Here is a 22937-nt window from a genome sequence, read left to right as displayed (position 1 = left end):
CCCCTTACACACAGCATGATACTCTTGCAGTGACTTTTTTCACGGTAACCCCACATGCACAGTAAGATGACATCACAGTACCTCTAAAGTATAATTCCCCCACAGTATGATGTTGCCATAGTACCTAAATCACAGTATAATGTCCCCAGGGTGCCTCCAATACAGTATAATGACCCCACAGCCACCCAACACAGTACTAATCCCCGACAGTGCCCCCGACATAGTATGATTTCCTTCACATACATTATGAGGTCCCATAATGAGCCCCTCCCCACAATATAATGCTTCAACAGTTTCCCCATGCACATAATGAGGCCACCAGTGACCCACACAGTGTGATGCCCCCATGAGCTCACCACACATGGCCCTCTAAGCTCTCCCACGCAACAGGATGGCCTCCCAGGCCTCCTTACAGAATGATGTCCCACATAGCCCACCCACTACAGTATAATAGGGTCCACCCCCCACACAGTATCATGCCTTCACAGTGATTTTCTGTAATGCTGGTAGGTGTGAAGCCACTGAGCCATGGGATGGGCTTACCCTGGAGAGGCATGACTAAGTGTCTACTGGGTATTCACTAGATCAGTGATTTTCAACCAGTGTTCCGCGGCACACTAGTGTGCCGCAACACATGGTCGGGTGTGCCGCGGGGAAAGTTCCCCAAACTATGGTGCCCCCTCCTTTCTGCCCTGATCTCCTGTCCGCTCCCCTCCTCCCTCCTGTCCGCTCCCCCGGTCCTCCTGTCCGCTCCCCCGGTCCTCCGATCCCCCCCCCCCCCCGTGTTCCGATCCCACCCCCCCATACTTACCTAGCTCCGATGTCCCTCCCGGTGTCCGGCCGTCTTCTCCATGGGCGCCGCCATGTTGGAGCAGAGCGAAACACACGGTGAGTGGGGCAGCGTTTAGAAGGCATGTGAGTGGCCGACGTAACAGTACCCCCCCTTATGTCCCCTCCTTTTTTGGCCAGACTGACGGAGAACGTTTTCAAGGGTGGTAGGTGCACAGATGTTCTCCGCAGGCTCCCAAAATCTTTCCTCCAGACCAAAGACCTTCTAATCAACTAAATAGAATGTCTTTCCTCAGACGCTCTTGGAATCCAGAATGTCTTTGACCTCGAACGCATCCAAAGACCCCTAAGGAATGGAAGTAGAGGCAGCACTATCAACCTTGGAAAAGCGATTCGGTATCACTGGCACCAAGAGCGAGACATGAAAGGAAAACAGTGTAAAAGTTCCTAAAGGAAAAAATATACAGATCAATTACTCCAATGTGAGTTAGAATATTCACAATTGATAAAAAACCTAACAAAGAAAAAGTATTAAATAAAAAAGAAAAAGGTTTTTACCAACCATGCCCCAACTAGAGCAATATTTTATCATCTTCGAAAAATGTAAAAGAATTAAAAAACAGGATGCCCCATTATATCGGGCATAGGATCCCTAACTAGCTCCCTATCACACTATATAGTGCTTTATTTACAGGTGTTCGTCATCTAACTTCCTTTATACTTGAGAGATTCGGCACAAGTGATTAAAGAGACTAGAGAAATTATATGGGAAGAGACTTAGTTATTTATAACACTGGATGTCACAGCACTTTTTTCCAATATTGGACACAAATTGGGACTAGAATGTGTAGAATTTTACCTGAACACAAATTATATCTTAAAAACAAAACAAAAGCTTTTTTGCTTGCTGTTCTATGTTTTATATTAGCACCTAACCTTTTTATGTTTGAAGATAAATTATACCTGTGTGACACCCCAGGAAATCTGTTCTTACAGTGGTATTGCCTGCCTCACGGGGAGGGTGATGCCATGTCTGGAGGCAAGGAAGGATCCCTTTAACAGGTGACACCTACACACAACACTGTTCTGACTCCAGGCCAGAAGGGGGAGCTCTGATCCAGTTTGTGTGTGGCTTCCCTATATATTCTGGCTGGGGGAGGAGTTAGGTAGTCAGTTTGAGAGAAGAGCTGGAGCCGTGCAGACACGAGGTTCGGCATCTCCTAACAGAGCAGTCTGTGAGAGGCTGTGAGGGGAGAAGAGGCAAAGGAGAGGAAAGATACTGGGACTTTAGCTGCAAGAGGGCTCACTCCAGAATCAGCACAAGAGACCGGGGGCTGGAATCCCGAGGTTGTGGGGGTAACTGTATGCCCCACAGCAGAAACCGGCGGGCAGGAGATTTCAAGTCGCCTGTCCACCATTACACCTGAAGGCACAACAGCAGATAGAGCCCGGAGTTGCTGTAAATAGAGACACCTGTAAAAAGGCTCGAGTTGCCTGCCATGTGGGTATTGTCCTACATATAGGACAGAGAGAGAGAGGACCTTGTGTGAAGCCTCAGGCAGCAAGGGACGCACATTACAGTGCAGTAAGGAAGGCTTCCAACCTCACCTGGCTAGGGGGATTCCGAATCACTTCCAGGCTGGCCAGACCTCACCATCACCTGTGATCTGTACCCTGGACGGTGGCTAAATACTGCCAGTAAAAGGTAAAGAGACTGGAACCTTGTGTCCTCTCATTCTTTCAGGCATCACACCAGCTATCATTTTTGCCACTAGACCGGGAGCCCTGAGGACTAAGATTCACCTGTGGGAAGCCATACCATCCCTGCTGCAATAACATCATCCCCAGAGGACCCCTTTAAGCAGTGTTGGTCATCCCTGACCGAATACCATAGGTGGCGTCAGGAACATTCTTTATTTTCTTTATTCAAAACAATCCCTTTAAAGACCTTCCCTTTAACTTGGACACCCAGGGCCATGGACCGGGTCACCGCCATGTGACTAACCCTTTAACGACCACCGGACCTGGCTCTGAGTACCCCTGGGTCCTAGCGGGCGCTCCACCTGCAGCGGCTTGGGACCGCAATGGGGACTTGGGTTGCCACAAGTTTTGCAAATTTGTTTATGGGGCAATTCGAGTTCCTATCATACATTATGTTGGTTGAGTATGGGATCCAAGAAGTATCGTTTCTCCTTGCGGAGAGTGACATGATAAGCATGTCGAGGTGAGGAGACTTAAAGTCGCAATGCTCCTCTGGGAAATATGCAAATTGTCTCTTCAGAGAGGAAGAGGACTAGAACTCTAGTGCCACCTATTGGAAGTAGCAATCCTAATAGTCAATGTCGACCCTTTAACGAGCCTTGTCGCATGACTTAGGATAATAACCAAACCAGAATCTCAATTTGCAGACACTGTGTTTCGGGGTACAATCAGCCAAACCAGATCTCCATTTTGCACTGTCGAGGGGCAGTACCCCGAAACACAGTGTCTGCAAATTGAGATTCTGGTTTGGCTATTATCCTAAGTCATGTGACAAGGCTCGTTGGTTGAGTATAAAACATGAAACACTATTGCAGCATTATTGATGATCTGATCATCATATGGAGTGGTATGGAACAGGAGGCTATAAAATTTATGAGAGGGCTCAATGACAATGAATGGGGCCTTACATTCACGGCTCATATTGCGAGTGATAAAATTATAATTCCAAATCTAGATATATTTCATATAGATTGGACTATCATGAGCAAAACACACTTCAAAACAGTTGATGGAAATGGATATTTAGACTTCAATAGTGCTCATTTCCCAAAATGTAAAAAAAAAACAAAATATTCCAGCAAGTCAATTTCACCAATTTAGGAGAAATTATACCTTAACATCTGATTACATTAACCCCTTTCTGACACTGGGTGCAATAGTACACCGATGTCGGACTCCCTCCCTTTGATGTGGGCTTGGGCAGTGAGCCCACATCTTTCCCGGCACATGTCAGCTGTTTAGAACAGCTGGCATGTGCCCGGAACAACAGCGGGTGGAATGGTGATCAACCCACGGCTATTAACCCGTTAAATGCCGCTGTCAAACTCTTGACAGCGGCATTTAACATGTTCTACCGGCAATCGCGCTGTAAATCCGCCCATTGGTGACCCCCGTCACATGATCACGGGTCACCGATGGGTTGGCATGACAACCAGAGGTCTCCTGCAGAGCTCTATAGTTATCACTGCCAGAATTAAAATGCAATAACGGGCTATCAAAAGATTGTATCTGCATCAAAATGGCATCATTAAAAACGTCAGCTTAGCGCACAAAAAATAAGGCCTCACCCGACCCCAGATCACGAAAAATGGAGACGCTCTGGGTATCGAAAAATGGCGAAAATATATTTTTTTTTAACAAGGTTTGGAATTTTTTTTCACCACTTAGATAAAAAGAACCTAGACATGTTTGGTGTCTATGAACTGGTAATAATAGATAAGGCATATTGGTGTGCACTCAGTCAAATAGAGCGAGGTGCGTGCTTGTGTCACGGACTGTAGGAGTCCTTAAAATCAAATATTGTTAGAAGACACCGCACACTCTAGTGGTTAAATATGCCAAATAGTGTGATTTTATTAATCAAAAACATCAAATAGCAACAAATGACAAATATAAAGTAAGCGACCGGAATAGTATTATGATGTTTCGACTCTCCCAAGTCTTACTCATAAAGTCGCTTAATATATTAACCCCTTTACCCCCAAGGGTGATTTGCACGTTAATGACCCGGCCAATTTTTACATTTCTGACCACTGTCCCTTTATGAGGTTATAACTCTGGAACGCTTCAATGGATCCCGGTGATTCTGACAATTTTTTCTCGTGACATATTGTACTTCATGTTAGTGGTAAAATTTCTTTGATATTACCTGCATTTATTTGTGAAAAAAAATGGAAATTTGGTGAAAATTTTGCAATTTTCCAACTTTGAATTTTTATGCAATTAAATCACAGAGATATGTCACACAAAATACTTAATAAGTAACATTTTCTGTTATGATCCGGTAACCTTGGAGCCGCATGAAAGACTTTCTCAGGAGTAGGTGGTACCTGTACTGACCGCAAACCCTAAACTAACACCGCAACTAGAAGTAGCCGTGGGATGTACCTAACACGTCCTAGACACCTCGACACAGCCGGAGGACTAAATACCCCTATAGATGGAAATGGGAATTCTATCTTGCCTCAGAGCAGAACCCCAAAGGATAGGCAGCCCCCCACAAATATTGACTGTGAGTATAAGAGGAAAGACACACGCAGGCAGAAAAACAGACTTTAGCAAAAGAGGCACTTCTAGCTAAATAGAAAAGGATAGGACAGAATTCTAAGCGGTCAGTATTAAAATCCTAAAAATATCCACAGCAGATAATACAAATATTCTACATCTAACTAAAGACATAGAAAGTATATCTGCATCTCCTGAGAATCCAGCATGACTGAAAAATCCAAACAAAGTCTAAGCTGGACAAAAACACAATGGATTGCACTGAATTGCAAAGCACACTGCATGTGTGCACAGAGACAAAAAACCAGACACTTATCTTAGTTGAATTGGCAGCAGGGAATGAGGAGCCAGAGAGAGATGCAATCCCTCCAAGTACAATGGACAACTGGCATGGACTCATGGATCCTGCACACCTAAATACCTAATAGAGCTGAAATCAGCAGAAAACCCTGCCCGGATTACAACCCCAAGACAACTGCACTACCACCAACAACCACCGGAGGGAACCCAAGAGCAGAATTCACAACAATTTCCCACATGTCTACTTTACATCAGCACAATTTTGGAACCAAAATTTTTTTTGGTTAGGGAGTTATAAGGGTTAAAAGTTGACCAGCAATTTCTCATTTTTACAACACCATTTTCTTTTAGGGACCACATCTCATTTGAAGTCATTTTGAGGGGTCTATATGATAGAAAATAACCAAGTGTGACACCATACTAAAAACTGCACCCTTCAAGGTGCTCAAAACCACATTCAAGAAGTTTATTAACCCTTCAGGTGTTTCACAGGAATTTTTGGAATGTTTAAATAAAAATGAACATTTAACTTTTTTTCACAAAACATTTACTTCAGCTCCAATTTGTTTTATTTTACCAAGGGTAACAGGAGAAAATGGACACCAAAAGTTGTTGTACAATTTGTCCTGAGTACGCCGATACCCCATATGTGGGGGTAAACCACTGTTTAGGAGCATGGCAGAGCTCGGAAGTGAAGGAGCACCATTTGACTTTTCAATGCAAAATTGACTGGAATTGAGATGGGACGCCATGTTGCGTTTGGAGAACCCCTGATGTGCCTAAACATTGAAACCCCCCACAAGTGACACCATTTTGGAAAGTAGTCCCCCTAAGGAACTTATCTAGACGTGTAGTGAGCACTTTGACCCATTAAGTGATTCACAGAAGTTTTTAATGCAGAGCCGTAAAAATAAAAAATCATATTTTTTCACAAAAATGATCTTTTCGCCCCCAATTTTTAATTTTCCCAAGGGTAAGAGATGAAATTGGACCCCAAAAGTTGTTTTACAATTTGTTCTGAGTACGCTGATACCCCATATGTGGGGGTAAACCACTGTTTGGGCGCATGGGAGAGCTCGGAAGGGAAGGAGCGCCGTTTGACTTTTCAATGCAAAATTGACAAGAATTGAGATGGAACGCCATGTTGCGTTTGGAGAGCCACTGATGTGCCTAAACATTGAAACCCCCCACAAGTGACACCATTTTCGAGAGTAGATCCCCTAAGGAACTCATCTAGATGTGTTGTGAGAGCTTTGAACCCCTAAGTGTTTCACTACAGTTTATAACGCAGAGCCGTGAAAATGAAAATTATTTTTTTCCCACAAAAATTATTTTTTTAGCCCCCAGTTTTGTATTTTTCCAAGGGTAACAGTTGAAATTGGACCCCAAAAGTTGTTGTCCAATTTGTCCTGAGTACGCTGATACCCAATATGTGGGGGGAACCACCGTTTGGGCGCATGGCAGAGCTCAGAAGGGAAGGAGCGCCATTTGGAATGCAGACTTAGATGGATTGGTCTGCAGGCGTCACGTTGCATTTGCACAGCCCCTGATGTAACTAAACAGTAGAAACCCCCCACAAGTGACCCCATATTGGAAACTAGACCCCCCAAGGAACTTATCTAGATGTGTTGTGAGAACTTTGAACCCCAAAGTGTTTCACTACAGTTTATAACGCAGAGCCGTGAAAATAAATAAAAAACATTTTTCCACAAAAATTATTTTTTAGCCCCCAGTTTTGTATTTTCCCAAGGGTAACAGGAGAAATTGGACCCCAAAAGTTGTTGTCCAATGTGTCCTGAGTACGCCGATACTCCATATATTGGGGTAAACCCGTTTGGGCGCACGGGAGAGCTCGGAAGGGAAGGAGCACTGTTTTACTTTTTCAACGCAGAATTGGCAGGAATTGAGATCAGACGCCATGTTGCGTTTGGAGAGCCCCTGATGTGCCTAAACAGTGGAAACCCCCCAATTATAACTGAAATCCTAATCCAGACACACCCCTAACCCTAATACCAACGGTAATCCTAACCACACCCCTAACCCTGACACACCCCTAACCCTAATCCCAACCCTATTCCCAACCATAAATGTAATACAAACCCTAACCCTAACTTTAGCCCCAACCCTAACCCTAACTTTAGAGCCAACCCTAACCGTAACTTTAGCCCCAACCCTAACTGTAGCCCTAACCCTAGCCCCAACCCTAACCCTAACCCTAGCCCTAACCCTAATCCTAGCCCTAACCCTAGCCCTAACCCTAATGGGAAAATGGAAATAAATACATTTTTTGAATTTTTTAATTTTTCCCTAACTAAGGGGGTGATGAAGGGGGTTTGATTTACTTTTTATAGCGGGTTTTCTAGCGGATTTTTATGATTGGCAGCCGTCACACACTAAAAAACGCTTTTTATTGCAAAAAAATATTTTTTGAGTTACCACATTTTGAGAGCTATAATTTTTCCATATTTTGGTCCACAGAGTCATGTGAGGTCTTTGCTGTGCACTGTGTCAGATCAGCGATCTGACGTGCACTCCTGGAGGCTTCCCGGCACCTGCTCCAAGCAGGCGCTGGTAAGCCACCTCTCTGCAGGACCCGGATGCAGCCCTGCGGCCATTTTGGATCCGAGCCTGCAGGGAGGAGGTAAGAGACGCATCCACTGCCCAGTGTGATGAGCGGGGAGGAGGGGGTGGAACCGACGGACAAAAAAACTTTACATTGAACGTTTTTTTGAGCGTCGCAGCTGCCAAAAACACGACGCATCCGTCGCACGACGGATGCGATGTGTGGCCATACCTCGCAATGCGTCGCTAATGCAAGTCTATGGAGAAAAACGCATCCTGCGGGCAACTTTGCAGGATGCGTCTTTTCTCCAAAACGACGCATTGCGACGTACGCCATAAGAAGAAAGTGTGAAAGTAGCCTAAGGCTTCAAATATGGTCATCATAGTTCCTCTCTGTCCCCCATAAAGGTTAGGACACAACCCATATGACAGGTGAACTGGGCCGTTTTACAGGGTCTCTATCATGACTCGGGCCCTATAGGTACCTGGGTATCAATGCGGACAGGTGATCTACAATCCAGCTGTCCTGCCGGTTTCTGCTATGCCACTATATAGTTCAGCACGGTCACGGTCTTCCGGCTACCGGAGTCTGCACTAGCCAGGGAGGTAGCCACTTCTCAGCTCTGTTCCACTGGCGCTATTTTCCTGCGCTTCTCCCTCCTCCAATCTCCTCCACAATCTGTTTGTCTTTCTTAATCCTTTCAATGCTTGGGCTGCAGCACCTCCGGCTGCACGACTCCAAACACGTTCCTATCCCCAGACTGCTCCAGTCTGCTGTCAGGCACTCTCTGCTCCCTTGGTCTCTCTCGACCAACTGCTACTTTAACTTCCCCTCCAGCCAGAATATATAAGGGCAGCTCCCCTTAATCCGGGTTCAGAGCTCCCCCTTCTGGCCTGGAGTGTGAATGTGTTGTATGTGAGATTTACCTGGTGAAAGATATCCTTCATCGCTTCCAAGCGTGACACCACTCTCCCCGTGGGGAAAGCAATGCCACTGTGACGGCCAGGACCCTGGGGCGTCACACTCCCCTCTCTTCCCGGTAAATCTAGTACTCCCGGACTGGGAAAGGAAAAGAACAATTAACAGGTATTAGTAAGACATGAAAATTTTTGATAAGCATTATAACAATTTTAACAGGTAAATTAATAACTTAGAGCTTCCCTTTATGGGAGGAATTAATATTTGAACATGGCAAACATATTTAAATCAATATATTAACTTTCAGAAATTGAACCCCATACTATAATAGATTATGAAATGCAATTACCCTCTAAGGGTATACTATCTTTAGGATCAAAGTGCAGAACTTTCCTATAAACGGCAATTACCCTGTCGGGTATACGAGTCTTAATTCAAAAGTGCAACACATTAACTGGTCGCAAGTGCAAAGTCAGTTCTATCAAACTCTCTAGCATATCAGATTCAATTCTCTTTAATTTTTAACTTTTTACTCAGTACTGAGGTAGTGCAATTGTATCATTCAAATTAATATTCAAGTCTATAACTTTTCAACAGCAGCAACGATGCGAGGGACCCGTTATCAACCCCCAACGTAGGCTTTGGGTGGGCTACAAGGCGTGTATCCAGACCCGGTGTTCTGCCATGCCAACGGGTTTTTCTTCAGGTTTTTATGTAAACAGATCAACAATTAAGGTAACATTGGAACAGTCCCTTTAAGAGCTCCACGTAAAACCAGTAGAAAGCACCTTAAGAAGTACCAACTATTTACAATACAGTTTGTGAATCATTCACTGTTCATGATCCTATTGTCTTTTAAACAAATAAACTCCTTAAATGGAAACCTGGTCAGGTTAAATGAAAATTTCAAACAGTTAACTTATTCACAGTTATGGCCAAATGTGAAGATTTAGTCTTTTTTTTTCCAGGGTTGCTCAGGATGGCTGCTACTTCCTGAACGGGAAAATTGAGGGTCATAGCGTTCCACTGGTACTGCACACCATGGTCTGCTAGCTGGTTCCACTACTGATGTCTGAGTGGATTGGTCGCATTTGATACAGCAAAAAAGAGAAAAGACTAGACTAATGATGGTATGCACACCCGAAAATTATAAGAAAAAAATCAGAAAACTTTTATTATTACACCTCAAAAAAGACAGACACAGATAAAATAATTTAAAAGGGCCTAGGATATAGGACCGATAAGCGACACCCCTATATATCGCAAATATAGTATATTACAACCAAAGGAACGTTGTAGTTATAGACAAATATGCATAATATAATTGGCTGTACAGATATAAATAACAAAATGTCTCTTGCTTATAGGTTAAATAAGTCAAGTCTCCTAGTATTGAACCAAAACAAAAAGAATGTCATGACACACAATGTGCTGCAAACATATACACACATAATTGAAACCCTATAAAATAGGCATGACTATAATGAGTAACAGTGTTATCAAGCATACTCAATGCCTGGAAAGCCCAAATACCAATATTCATATCACAATGTTAGGGCTGTGCGGCCCTCCAAAGAAATACCACCCCACACCTTTACTGACCCACTGACAAACCGGTCATGCTGAAGGATGTTGCAGGCAGCAGATCGCTCTCCACGGCGTCTCCAGACTCTGTCACGTCTGTCACATGTGCTCAGTGTGAACCTGCTTTCATCTGTGAAGAGCACAGGGCGCCAGTGGTGAATTTGTCAATCCTGGTGTACTCTTTCGTCGCTCCTATTAGCCAAATGGCACACACTTATTCTTGTGCCATTTTGGCTAACAGGAGAAATTACCAGCATCTGCTGCCCTATGATAAGGTGGCACATCTAGATGGCAGTTTTTTTTTTCTTGGCTTACAGGTAACACATGGCTATTTGACAGTTACTTCAACCCCCATTATTACAGCTCCTTGGACATTTCTCTTCATTAGCTAGATTACAGCTAATTGGTGACTGGTGTCATTTGTGTTCCACACCGCAAAGTACTGCTGGTATGTGTCTGTCAGTATATTATTTAACTGTGTATTGCGAGTAAAACACTTAGGCCACGGTCACACGTTGAGTACTTGGTGAGCCTTTTACATCAGTATTTGTAAGCCAAAATCAGGTGTGGGAAAAAATGCAGAAGTGGTGATTGTAATTGCTCTGGGCACTGGGCCTGCATGACTGAAAGCCAGTGAGTCCCCAGAGAAATAAACTTCATTTTTTCCCTGATGCTGTACTTTCACTACAGCATCCGGGCACCTTCATAATGCTATTAATTTGTAAATTGACCTCATATCTGCAGGTTAATAGTGGTATCAGATATGACAGGTTCCCTTAAATATGTTACTGTCTAAAGGCATAACTTGAAGCTGCTAGATTCTAGTTATAGATTTATATTCAAAACCCCTTATGTGCCATTTTTAACACTGGTGTTTAAGTGGCAGAGGTGCTTTAGGGTACCTTTTTGTAACAGTCACTTATCATAAAATAACACACAGGACCAGTATATGTGTGCCAAAAATTCTGTGACTACAGCCATGGCCATGGCGAAGATAAGTAGGGTAGGCATCCGCCTAGGGAGCTGCCTCCTGCCTACCCGAGAGGGACGCACATTGGGGAGGAAAAAAAGGTGACATGGGTGAATGCCTGCGGCTGACCAGCATCATCTGCCTGCCGCAGACATTCAGCACAGTGACAGCCGAGTAGCAGACACGAAGGTGAACGATGTCAGACCCCTCTTTGTCCTGCATCCCGGCTGTCGCTCCTTCCCAGCACTCAGTAAGATTGATGTCAGCACTACGCCACCCGGGACTGTGTTCTGCTGGACACGGCGCACGCAGGGGATGTAGTATGGCATGATACTGTAATTCATTGCGCCATCCAGCATCCACTGCTGTACAGTAAGCAAGAGGAGACGGTGGTCGGTGAACAGGGAGCGTGAATTAGGTGAATATTAGCCTGCCTTTTTTTGCGCCCTGATATTTTGCCAATGAATGAGAATTATGAGGGGGTGGCTATGGGGAACATATGAGAGATTGGCTGTTGGAGCTATCACAAAGGGGTTGGCTGTGTGGGACATCATATTAGAGACTGTTGGGGCCATTATACCTGGGCTCTGGGGATACCATACTATACAGGATATGGGAGGGCATTATATAGGGGACTGTGGTGAGAATGATACTGTATAGGGGGCTGTGGGGGACATCATACTGTATATTGGGGGCTGTGATGGACATCCTACTGTATATTGGAGGGATGTTGTGAATATCGAACTGTATGGACGGCTGTGAAGTCCATCATACCGTGCAGGGGAGCAGTATTGGGGGGATACAGTTTGGAGAGGACAGCGTGGTGGGCAGTTTGAGGGCATAGTGTTAAAAGGGGCACAGAATGGATATGCAGAGGGGCAGCATGAAATGGGGGCACAGTATGGAGAGAGGTTAGTGTCGCGGTTGCACGGGCGGGGTACTCGGTAGCCAAGCAGGCAGTCTATCAGGGATGTCACAGTGGTGATTGCCCAGGACTGTGGCCCTGACCTGACAAGTGAAAGGGGAATATTTACAGGGGATAATAGTTTATGGTTTTGATGGGACACCAGCTGAGGTGACTGGCCAGGGATGGCCAGTGCTGCATGTCGGGACCCCAGGGCATAGATGGTAGTGCAGCAAGGTGGATCACTCCCCCCAGCCAGAGCGGGCCCCTGGGGTGATGATGGGGGTTGTAGTGACCAGTACAGCAGGAAGAAGCAAGGAGGCGAAGGAATTCAGTCTTTACCTTTACTGATAAATGATGGCAAGTTGAATCCAGGGGTACTGGAACGGCCAGCCTGGAAGTAGCTGGAGTCCATCCACTAAATGGGTAGAATAAGCCTTCCTTTCTATGCCCATCTGTTTGGAGATTCAACAGCTTATGATGAGCTGATCTGTACTCCCTGTTTGTCTGCTTTGCAGTAGGTCCAGCCAGCACTCATTGCGATCTCTTTGCAAGCTGTTCTCTCAGTCCCAGCTCTGAACTCTTTTATTCATGTGATGTCATAGACCTAATGGGAAAGGGAAGAATTAACTGGATAAAAAGGCAAAATGAGCAATTGTAAGTACACAGTGCTATAGAGTATGATGATTGCAATATATTAAGAAAATAAAAATTTGGATGGGAGGAGTGCTTCTTTAAAAACAATCATACGTATCCATATTCCTTGATCTATAATGGGGTCTATTTAGTTTCCATTAGGGCATCTGCCAAATGAGAGATACTTTAATTGAAACGCCCATTATTATTAAGCTGTATTAGTTTCCATGACGGTTTTGGGGTCTGACATCTAAAATATAGGATATCAGGGATAAATATTTATATAGATATTGTGTAAATGGTCCTCAAACAATGAATAATTCTATATCTAACTTTGAAAACGCACTCCCTGTTGAGCCTCACACTTAGGCCGGGGCGAGTCTCTCGCCTCAATACCCGGCACTGCCGCCAGCGGTTTGGACCGGAGCATTCAGCTGCATAGAAATACATGAAGCCGCACACTCCTGTCCCTAGTGCCGGCGGCAGTGCCGGGTATTGAGGCGAGAGACTCGCGCATGTCTCTCGCATTGCAGTTGCAAGTGTGACCTCGGCCTTAAAGTACTTAGGTTTTTACTTTTGCTGGTATTTTGGGGTGAAAAAAGAGGGGGTACTTTAGGGGTCCTGTTACCTTAGTCTCTGACCCATTCCTTTACTTGGGTGCTGAGGGTTCATCCGGGTGGGGGGTAGGAGATGCCGTCAACTTCATCTGCCTAGGGCACCAAAATACCTTGTCCCGGGCCTGACTAAAGCAACCATGCCCCTGAGAGGAGCTCAACTGTCCCCTCCTTCAGCCAAGCATGCCTGCCTCATCTGATTACTGCAAGAGTTGATGGTAACGACATCATCTCCAATTTCTTCTTCCTTGTAAGTAAGAGACAAACTGTTGGCACTCCAGATATCTCACCTTATAAGCCCTTCTTTCTCCTGTCCTTTCCTATCTCTTTAATAGAAGCCAACTATTTTCCCACTCCTCCACCACATATTATGGGCAGCACGGTGGATCAGTGGTTAGCACTGCAGCGCTGGAGTCCTGGGTTCAAATCCCACTAAGGACAACATCTGCAAGGAGTCTGTATGTTCTCCCCGTGTTTGTGTGGGTTTCCTCTGGGTTCCCTGGTTTCCTCCCACATTGCAAAGACATACTGATAGGGAATGTGAGCCCTTTCCGGGACAGTGATGATCATATGTGTTAGGGGTCGAGTTCCCGTCTCTGCACAGGGGGAATCTCGGGCCATCTCCGCTGCGGTCTGCCATTCTTCTCCTGCCGCAGTGGAGTCTGCTCAGCGGAGACGTCGGTCCCAGCATCTCGCTCAGTCTGACTCTGTACAGAGAGTTGCTGCTGCTTTTCCTGCTTCTGCCATTGAAGTCAGTGCTGGGCAGCGGCGAGCAGATGCTTCTGGGACTAAGTCCTGCTTTTCTCGTTCTGAGCATGCCCAGAGTAAGATCTCTCAGTGGAGATCGAGGGTCACATGATCAGACACTGCAGCTAAGGTCCTGTAGGTGCTCACGCTCTGTAGCAGCCTCTCATTGGTCCTTCCAGGAAGGTCCTGTACGTGCTGCAACTATTTAAGGCTCGCATGGCCGCATGGCCATGCGCTAGTATTGCTCTTTATTTATGTACTTTGCGCCAGTGTGGTCTTGTATGAGTGTGTTCAGGCACCTGATCGCGGCGGTGCCCCAAGAAAGGACAAGAAGCGAGGTTTATTGTGCTGAGTGAGAAACGAGATCAACGCAACAAGGAGAAACACCAGTAGGAGTCGTGCTGTAAGACGAGGCAACATCCTACTGAGGCGCGCAGCCGGTGGCCGGAACGCCGAGGAAGTATAGAGCTCCAGGCCTAACTTCAAACCTACGGCAGGACAGTCAGTTATAGGCGGGCTTCAGATTCTCACAGAAGAACAGCGCACCACCGGGTGTAATAATCCAAAGAAATCTTTATTCAGCCATATAGCATCAAAGTGACGTTTCGACCATATGTTGGTCTTTTTGCTTGAAAAAGACCAACATATGGTCGAAACATCGCTTTGATGCTATATGGCTGAATAAAGATTTCTTTGGATTATTACACCCGGTGGTGCGCTGTTCTTCTGTGAGAATCTGAAGCTTTACCCAGGAGGGTTCCCTGGATATGGAACGAGCGCCCAAATGAGTGAGTGCTGTCAGCCACCTTCATACTTTGTTTAGTTATAGGCGGGCTGTCTCACCCAAATCACCTAAGAAGACATAGGGGGCAACAACAGGAGAGGGGCGACACTAGGGTCCCGGAAGAGCTCCGAGCCTACCCGTCATACGGGTGCGTCCTAGCCATATGATCTGGGGGACGAAGCAGAACATCATAATCGAGTTGTGAGGGAACTTCAGAAACAGACAACAGTTGTGGGGGACTATCCCGTAAGCACAGCAGGGGAGGACCACAACACACAAGCGCTAGAAGGTAGACACAGATTTCCACCTGCAAAGGGAACTCTGGAGGTGCCATTGGACCGGCCGGACTTGCGCAGCCCGGTTAACCGTATTCCGGACTGAGGATCTTGAAGCCTTCAGTAAAGAGGTAAAGAGACTGCAACCTGGTGTCCTCGTTATTTACTGCGACCTGCACCGCACCCTAACATCATCACCACCCACACGTCGAACTGTTATTCCTTTCATTGGGCGCCCCTCAGCAGGGTCATGGACCGGGCCTAGCTGCCGTGACAACCCCAGAGCAGAGACTCAGAGGCCCGGTACCGGGTACCCCTCGGCCCTGCGGCAGTGGGGGCGCTCCACTGGCACCTCCGGCGAGGAGTTTGTATGCTTGGGTATTCAGGGACCCGTCCGAAATAAGCCCTTAGAATGCTGGCACCTCCGGCGAGGAGTTTCATGTGCGTGCATGACCACTGACTGCTCTTGTTTAGGCAGTAGCCTGTGCCTCTGTGGAGTCGAACAGGGTGCAGTGCTTTGAGTTCACGGCTGCTCTGTGAAGCAACAGAGTTAGCTAACACCGCCATTTAGTTCCGCTATTTGCTAGCAGCAGGTTCTCCTGCACGGTGGACCCCGGGCTGCGAACGCATCTGTCATAATAAAATCTATATATTCATTAGGTGCGTTCCGCTAGCCCTAACAATGTGTGCAAAAACTATAAAGCGCTGCGGAATACAGCGCTATATAGATTATTATTATTACTATATATTTTCACAAATTCTCCACCTTGTCGCTGCAAACCATGCAGTCACTGCCAAGATTCTCTCACTTGATACGCATGCTCTAACTTGCTCTTGGAAGCCCATCATACAGGGACGGACATGCCATTGGTGCTACCTGGATAGCTGCTCATGGACTCAATAGGTAAGGGGGCCATTACAACTTAAAAAAAAAAACTAAAAACCACTTGTGTGTTTGATGAACACATTATTGGACTGCCAAGGGCCCATATATTGTTTTTGCACAGGGGCCCTCTTATGTCTGTATCCAGCCCCACCATTATAGAGGTCACTATTCTGTTGTAAGTTGGTTACATCTTCTCACTATTTGATGCTGTTTGTTGGTCTTTTGTTGTAATCTGCTTCCCCAATGGAAAATTGGGGAGGGATTCAAAATTACATTTCTGCAAACAGGTCTGTAAGTAAATATAGGAATGCAAACAGACCAGGGGTCTCCATCAATACTAACTTGTTAGAGGTTCCTGTGGGTGCAGCCAGTAACACTGATGCTGTGTGGATGGATCGACAGCAGCACACCTTCCCTAGCGTTTGTCTGCAAACACTAGACTAAGGCCGGGGTCACGCTTGCAAGTGCAATGTGAGAAACTCGCCTCAATACCCGGCACTTCCGCCGGCACTCGGGAGTGTGCGGCTGCATGTGTTTCTATGCAGCTGAACGCTCCGGTCCCGAGTGCCGGCGGCAGTGCCGGGATCTGATGTGAGAGACTCACGTAAGTTTCTCGCATCACACTCGCAAGTGTGACCACGGCCTTATACTCTTTACCAAGACACAATACTACAGCAGGACTCTTTCAATAATATAATGATAATCCGATCCTGGTGCTAACCCTCAAGGGTGCATTGCATGTTTACCTGACCCCTTTAGGACACCTTGCAGAAGGGTGTAGAAGAGAAGGGCTATGTTACCCTCAGGTTGACTTGATAAGAGACCAAATACTGAGGCTGATAAAAATAAGGAAAGTACTGATCTTGGCTGTCACCTTCAGTCTCATAGACTAAAGAATGGAGTGACAAGGTACACACTGTTCATTCAAACTTTTCCTCACTGTGGTTGAGCAAAAAGAAGAATATGGGCTATGGAACTCCATTATTCTAAGTGTGGCGGTCTCATCTGTTGGGCACCAAGTAATTAAACATTTATCAACTATTCAGTAAATGAATGCCAATTGTGTTATTATGTGTTAGGTGTTATACACAGAAATAACAAAATGTTTTTCCCATGGAATCATAGAGAATATGGGGCCTCCAAATGATGTACAATAAAAAATTATATTGTGGTACCATGTTGGCCAGAAAAATTGATGTAAATACTTTTATGACCCAAAATGACAAAAGTATTCTACTAGTGATACCTTTATTGGCTAACCAGAAGAATTATGTTGTTGCTGAAAGCTTGCAAACATAAAAACTGTATTAAAGACGGTTTACATCTAGGGTAACCAGTATGCGGTCAGGGGGGACCGGTGACAGTTGTCTAATGGTACGTAAGAAGTGACTAGTATCAAGAACAAAGGAACGTGTATCCTGAACAAGTTGAGTCAGATTTTTTTCTACACAAATTTAAAGTGGCGACAAGATGGAATCGGTGGAAGCCACAATAGGATGCCAAGGAAAAATTAATTATGGATTTATGGATTTCGGGTAATATATAAAACACAGGGGTCACTGGTTGTTGGTTAGTGAAAAAAGTGGCAGGTTTTTTTTTTTATCAAGTATGTTAAGATCAAGGTATCTACGGTAGTGATAACACTGCTGATCTTGTTTCTCATCCTGGGAGTGGGGTCAAATATTTTTATATGCTGATATATCAAATAGTTGTCTAGATATTTCATTGAGATATTGGGAGTGATTAGTGATGAGCGAGCATGCTCATGTGTTCTCCGAGTATTTTGGGCGTGCTCGGAGATTATGTTTGAGTCCCCGCAGCTGCATGATTTGCGGCTGCTTGACAGCTAAAATACATGTGGGGATTTCCTAACAAACAGGCAACCCCCACATGTGTTCATGCTGTCTAGCAGCCGCAAATCATGCAGCTGCGGCGACTCAAACATAATCTCCGAGCACGCCCAAAATACTCAGAGACCACCCAAGCATGCTCGGAAAACCTGAGTAACGAGCACACTCGCTCATCGCTAGGAGCGATCCATCCCTACAATAACACTGCCTTTTGCAGCTGGTGTGATAATATTTCTATTGTTGTTTCTCAGGTAATCGTTATCTTGTCTCTCAGTGGTTAAGAGATTCCGCTGTGTGGGAAGTCGGCCTAAATGATATTGGGATAGAAGGTTCTTTATGTCCCTTTTGATTAGATTTATACAGGCCTCTGCTGCATGATATGTGCTTGGAGGCTGAACGTACTGGGATTGTGTAGGCCGAGTAGGTTCAATAGGTGATGATTTTGAGCATAATATAGTGATGAGCCACACTGTCAAAAATTTAGGTTCAGATCACATAATGATTGGTTCAGAATAAATTGCTTCTTGAATCCCGAGGTTATTGATTACGCAATTCAAACACAAGAAGCAATGTTTTCTGAACCTCCGAGCACAATGGTACAATAGAGAGACAGCATCAATGCCTAGAAATGAAAAGTACATTGAAGGACTGTGCAACACAATGGACTTTGAGACATTGTTATAGTGAAAGACATTGTAGGATACTCTCAAGCTGTAACATTGTGGCAGATTTACACTTTTTTATGTTTAAATAAATGTATTAGATAGTCTTAAAATACACCAAGTTTATCATTGTGGCTCATGCTTGATAGAAAGCATGGTGCATCTTTATGCGCTTTTGCCTCTTTATACCACTATGCACTCCAATATAGTTAAGCTGTACTGTAGAGCAGGGTGACATGATCTTCCTGAACTACTGCTCCCGCTGGTCGCTTTATAACGGCAGCCTACAGAACAGCAGGAGGATGCACAGTCAGAAGCACCGATGCACACACAGTATGCCAGCGTCCTGGTGTGGTGACCTGATTGCGCCGCATCGGGACTCTGATATCCAGTGAGTGCACTGGCACTTTGCAGGTGGGCTCGTCATTATTGTGGATTAGGGAAGTATGTGATTTTTTTTTTTAATTAAAAAATGTATGGTGTGATTGTGGGGGCATCATAAAGTATGAGGGCCCCTCATACATTGTAATGGCTATTGTGGGGGCCCTCATGGAGTGTGAGGGCTACTGTGGTGGGCTCTCAAAGTGTGGGGGACATTATACAGCGTGGGTGTAAATTTAGGGGCCATTAAACAGCGTGGGTGCAAATGTGGGGGCCGTTATACAGTGCAGGTGAAAATATATAGGACATTATACAGTGTGGGTGCAAATGCAGGGGCCATTATACAGGGTGGGAGTAACTGAGGGTCATTATACAGCGTGGATGCCAACGGGGCCATTATACAGCGTAAATGCAAATGTGAGCATCATTATATTGCAGTGGTGTAAATGTGGGGGCCAACTCAGTGCGGAGTCCTCAAAAAGTGTCAGGACTAGTGAGGGGTCTATCATACAGTGTAGTGCCTACTGTAGGGGCCATTATACAGTACAGTGTGGTTACAACTGTAGTGGTCATTGTACAGTGTTTTGTGGGAGCATTGAGTACATCATACTATGTATAGGGGAGCTGTGGGCCCATCACACTGTTTATAGGGGAGATGTGGGGGCATTATACTGTTTATAGTGGAGCTGTGGGCCATCATAATGTGTATAGGGGAGCTGTAGGCCCAGCAAACTATTATGGAGCTGTACATGGAGAGTATTGACTGTCATCATTACTTTCTAGGGACAAAATGTGGACACTTGTCACGGTGCAACTGTGGTATAGCAAATGTGCTCCTATACTGACCCTCAGACTAGAGGTCCCTAGCTATCCCTGTCCCCAGGATTAACCCTGAAGGTGGGGATGCCTGAACCTTGTTCCTTACTATGCTCGTAAGTAGAAATAGTCTGTGAAGTGTGTGGGGAGAATACAAACAAGATAAACAGGGCAAAATGGAAGCACAATCACACAGCACTCTCTCAGGGAAACACACTAAGGAATTAAAGTGTAAAGCTCGAGAGGCAACAAAGTAATATAAAGATAACTATTGAAAAAGGAAAGGATTAACATAACACGCTTGCAGCAACTTGGGACCAGGATAGAGAAACTATAGCTGGCATTACCTGTATAGCAGAGCCAGCTTAAATATAAAAAGAGCAGACATGACTGGTTCTCCTGTAGCATCTGACCACTGCAATCAATCTCAGCCCAGCAAATATTTAACTCTTGCTAAAATACCTAGGAGCTGCATCTCTAAGGCTGGAGTCACACTAGCGAGTTTTACGGACGTAAGAGCGCAGAAAATACGTCCGTAAAACTCGCCAAACAAACGGCACAATTATTCTCAATGGGGCTGCTCCTATCAGCCGTATATTACGCATCCGTAATATACGGTCTTGTACGGCCGTAGAAAATTGCAGCATCCTGCGTTTGTCAGCGTACTGCGTAAAAAATACGCCAATGAAAGTCTATGGGGGCGAGAAAAATACGGATTCCACACGGACCAGCAGTGTGACTTGCGAGAAATACGCAGCGGTGTTAGTGAAAAGTCGGTAATTCAATTGCCGGCTTTTCATTTCTCCTTCCCAAACCCGACAGGATATGAGACATGGTTTACATACAGTAAACCGTCTCATATCCCCTTTTTTTTTCCATATTCCACACTACTAATGTTAGTAGTGTGTATGTGCAAAATTTGGTTGCTGTAGCTGCTAAAATAAAGGGTTAAATGGCGGAAAAAATTGGCGTGGGCTCCCGCGCAATTTTCTCCGCCAGAGTGGTAAAGCCAGTGACTGAGGGCAGATATTAATAGCCAGGAGAGGGTCCATGGTTATTGGCCCCCCCTGGCTACAAACATCTGCCCCCAGCCACCCCAGAAAAGGCACGTCTGGAAGATGCACCTATTCTGGCACTTGGCCACTCTCTTCCCACTCCCGTGTAGCGGTGGGATATGGGGTAATGAAGGGTTAATGCCACCTTGCTATTGTAAGGTGACATTAAGACAGGTTAATAATGGAGAGGCGTCAATTATGACACCTATCTATTATTAATCCAATTGTATGAAAGGGTTAAAAAACACACACACACACATTATTAAAAATTATTTTAATGAAATAAACACACCGTTTGTTTTAATATTTTATTGCTCTCTCAATCCACCTGAAGACCCTCGCTTGGCAAAATAATAAACCCACAATATACATACCATCCGAGGATCTGTCAGGTCCCACGATGTAAATCCTTCTGAAGGGGTTAAATCAATTTACAGGCAGAAGCTGCGCTAAAGCACTCGCTCGTGCCTGTAATCCCCGGGTGCTGAAAGGAAAGCTGGGTGATCTGTACTTACATTGAGTCGCGGTGAGGCGCCCTCTGCTGGATGTCCTCATGAACTGGAGCCTTGGAAAAGTTCCCACGCTCGAGTTCATATGAGTTCATCCACCAGAGGGCGCCTCACCGCAACTCAATGTAAGTACAGATCACCCAGCTTTCCTTTCAGCACCCGGGGATTACAGGCACGAGCGAGTGCTTTAGCGCAGCTTCTGCCTGTAAATTGATTTAACCCCTTCAGAAGGATTTACATCGTGGGACCTGACAGATCCTCGGATGGTATGTATATTGTGGGTTTATTATTTTGCCAAGCGAGGGTCTTCCGGTGGATTGAGAGAGCAATAAAATACTAAAACAACCTGTGTGTTTATTTCATTAAAATAATTTTTAATAATATGTGTGTGTTTTTTAACCCTTTCATACAATTGGATTAATAATGGATAGGTGTCATAATTGACGCCTCTCCATTATTAACCTGGCTTAATGTCACCTTACAATAGCATGGTGGCATTAACCCTTCATTACCCCATATCCCACCGCTACACGGGAGTGGGAAGAGAGTGGCCAAGTGCCAGAATAGGCGCATTTTCCAGATGTGCCTTTTCTGGGGTGGCTGGGGGCAGATGTTTGTAGCCAGGGGGGGCCAATAACCATGGACCCTCTCTAGGCTATTAATATCTGCCCTCAGTCACTGGCTTTACCATTCTGGCAGAGAAAATTGCGCGGGAGCCCACGCCAATTTTTTTCCGCCATTTAACCCTTTATTTTAGCAGCTACAGCAACCAAATTTTGCACATACACACTACTAACATTAGTAGTGTGGAATATGCAAAAAAAAAGGGGATATGAGATGGTTTACTGTATGTAAACCATGTCTCATATCCTGTCGGGTTTGGGAAGGAGAAATGAGAAGCCGGCAATTGAATTACCGGCTTTTCACATATATCGCGCTGAATTAAATATAAATACAGAATATATATATGTGTCTCAATGACATATATATATATATATATATATATATATATATATATATATATATATATATATATATATATATATATATATATACACACTGTATATATGTTTTAACGGACATTTGAGCACATAAATCCATTAGATGTCGGTTTTGCAAGCCTGCGAGAAAATATCGCAGTACGGATGCCATACGGATTACATACGGAGGATGCCATGCGCAAAATATGCTGACACACCCTGCCTACGGAGCACATACGGATCACTATTTTGGGAACATTTCTCCGTATTACGGCCGTATTACGGCCGTAAAAAACGTTCCGTATTGTCTTACGCTGAGTGTGACTCCAGCCTTACGCTGAGTGTGACTCCAGCCTAAGAGTCAAGGCTCGAGTCACCCTGCACTGATCACAGCTAACAATGTATGGTAGTCACAATCAGTGCAGGAATCTGTGGAATCCACAGACCC

At 45.1% G+C, this 22937-nt stretch overlaps 1 protein-coding gene across 3 annotated transcripts in view; it reads left to right on the top strand.

The window, feature by feature from the left end:
* Positions 1-22937, top strand: part of CERS3 (ceramide synthase 3) — a 198604-nt gene that overhangs the window by 32648 nt on the left and 143019 nt on the right. Inside the window, exon 1 of one of the 3 annotated variants that reach the window (XM_077263361.1) lies at positions 10732-10868. The exons of the other annotated variants lie outside the window; for them this stretch is intronic. The gene's annotated coding sequence lies outside the window, so the exon portion shown is untranslated. Of the gene's footprint in view, positions 1-10731; positions 10869-22937 lie in introns of those variants that run through there. 3 annotated transcript variants of the gene reach the window in all.

The sequence above is a fragment of the Ranitomeya variabilis genome, chromosome 5 (genome assembly GCF_051348905.1).
Source record: "Ranitomeya variabilis isolate aRanVar5 chromosome 5, aRanVar5.hap1, whole genome shotgun sequence".
Taxonomy (NCBI): Eukaryota; Metazoa; Chordata; class Amphibia; order Anura; family Dendrobatidae; genus Ranitomeya; species Ranitomeya variabilis.
This window is presented reverse-complemented; position numbering and strand designations above follow the sequence as displayed.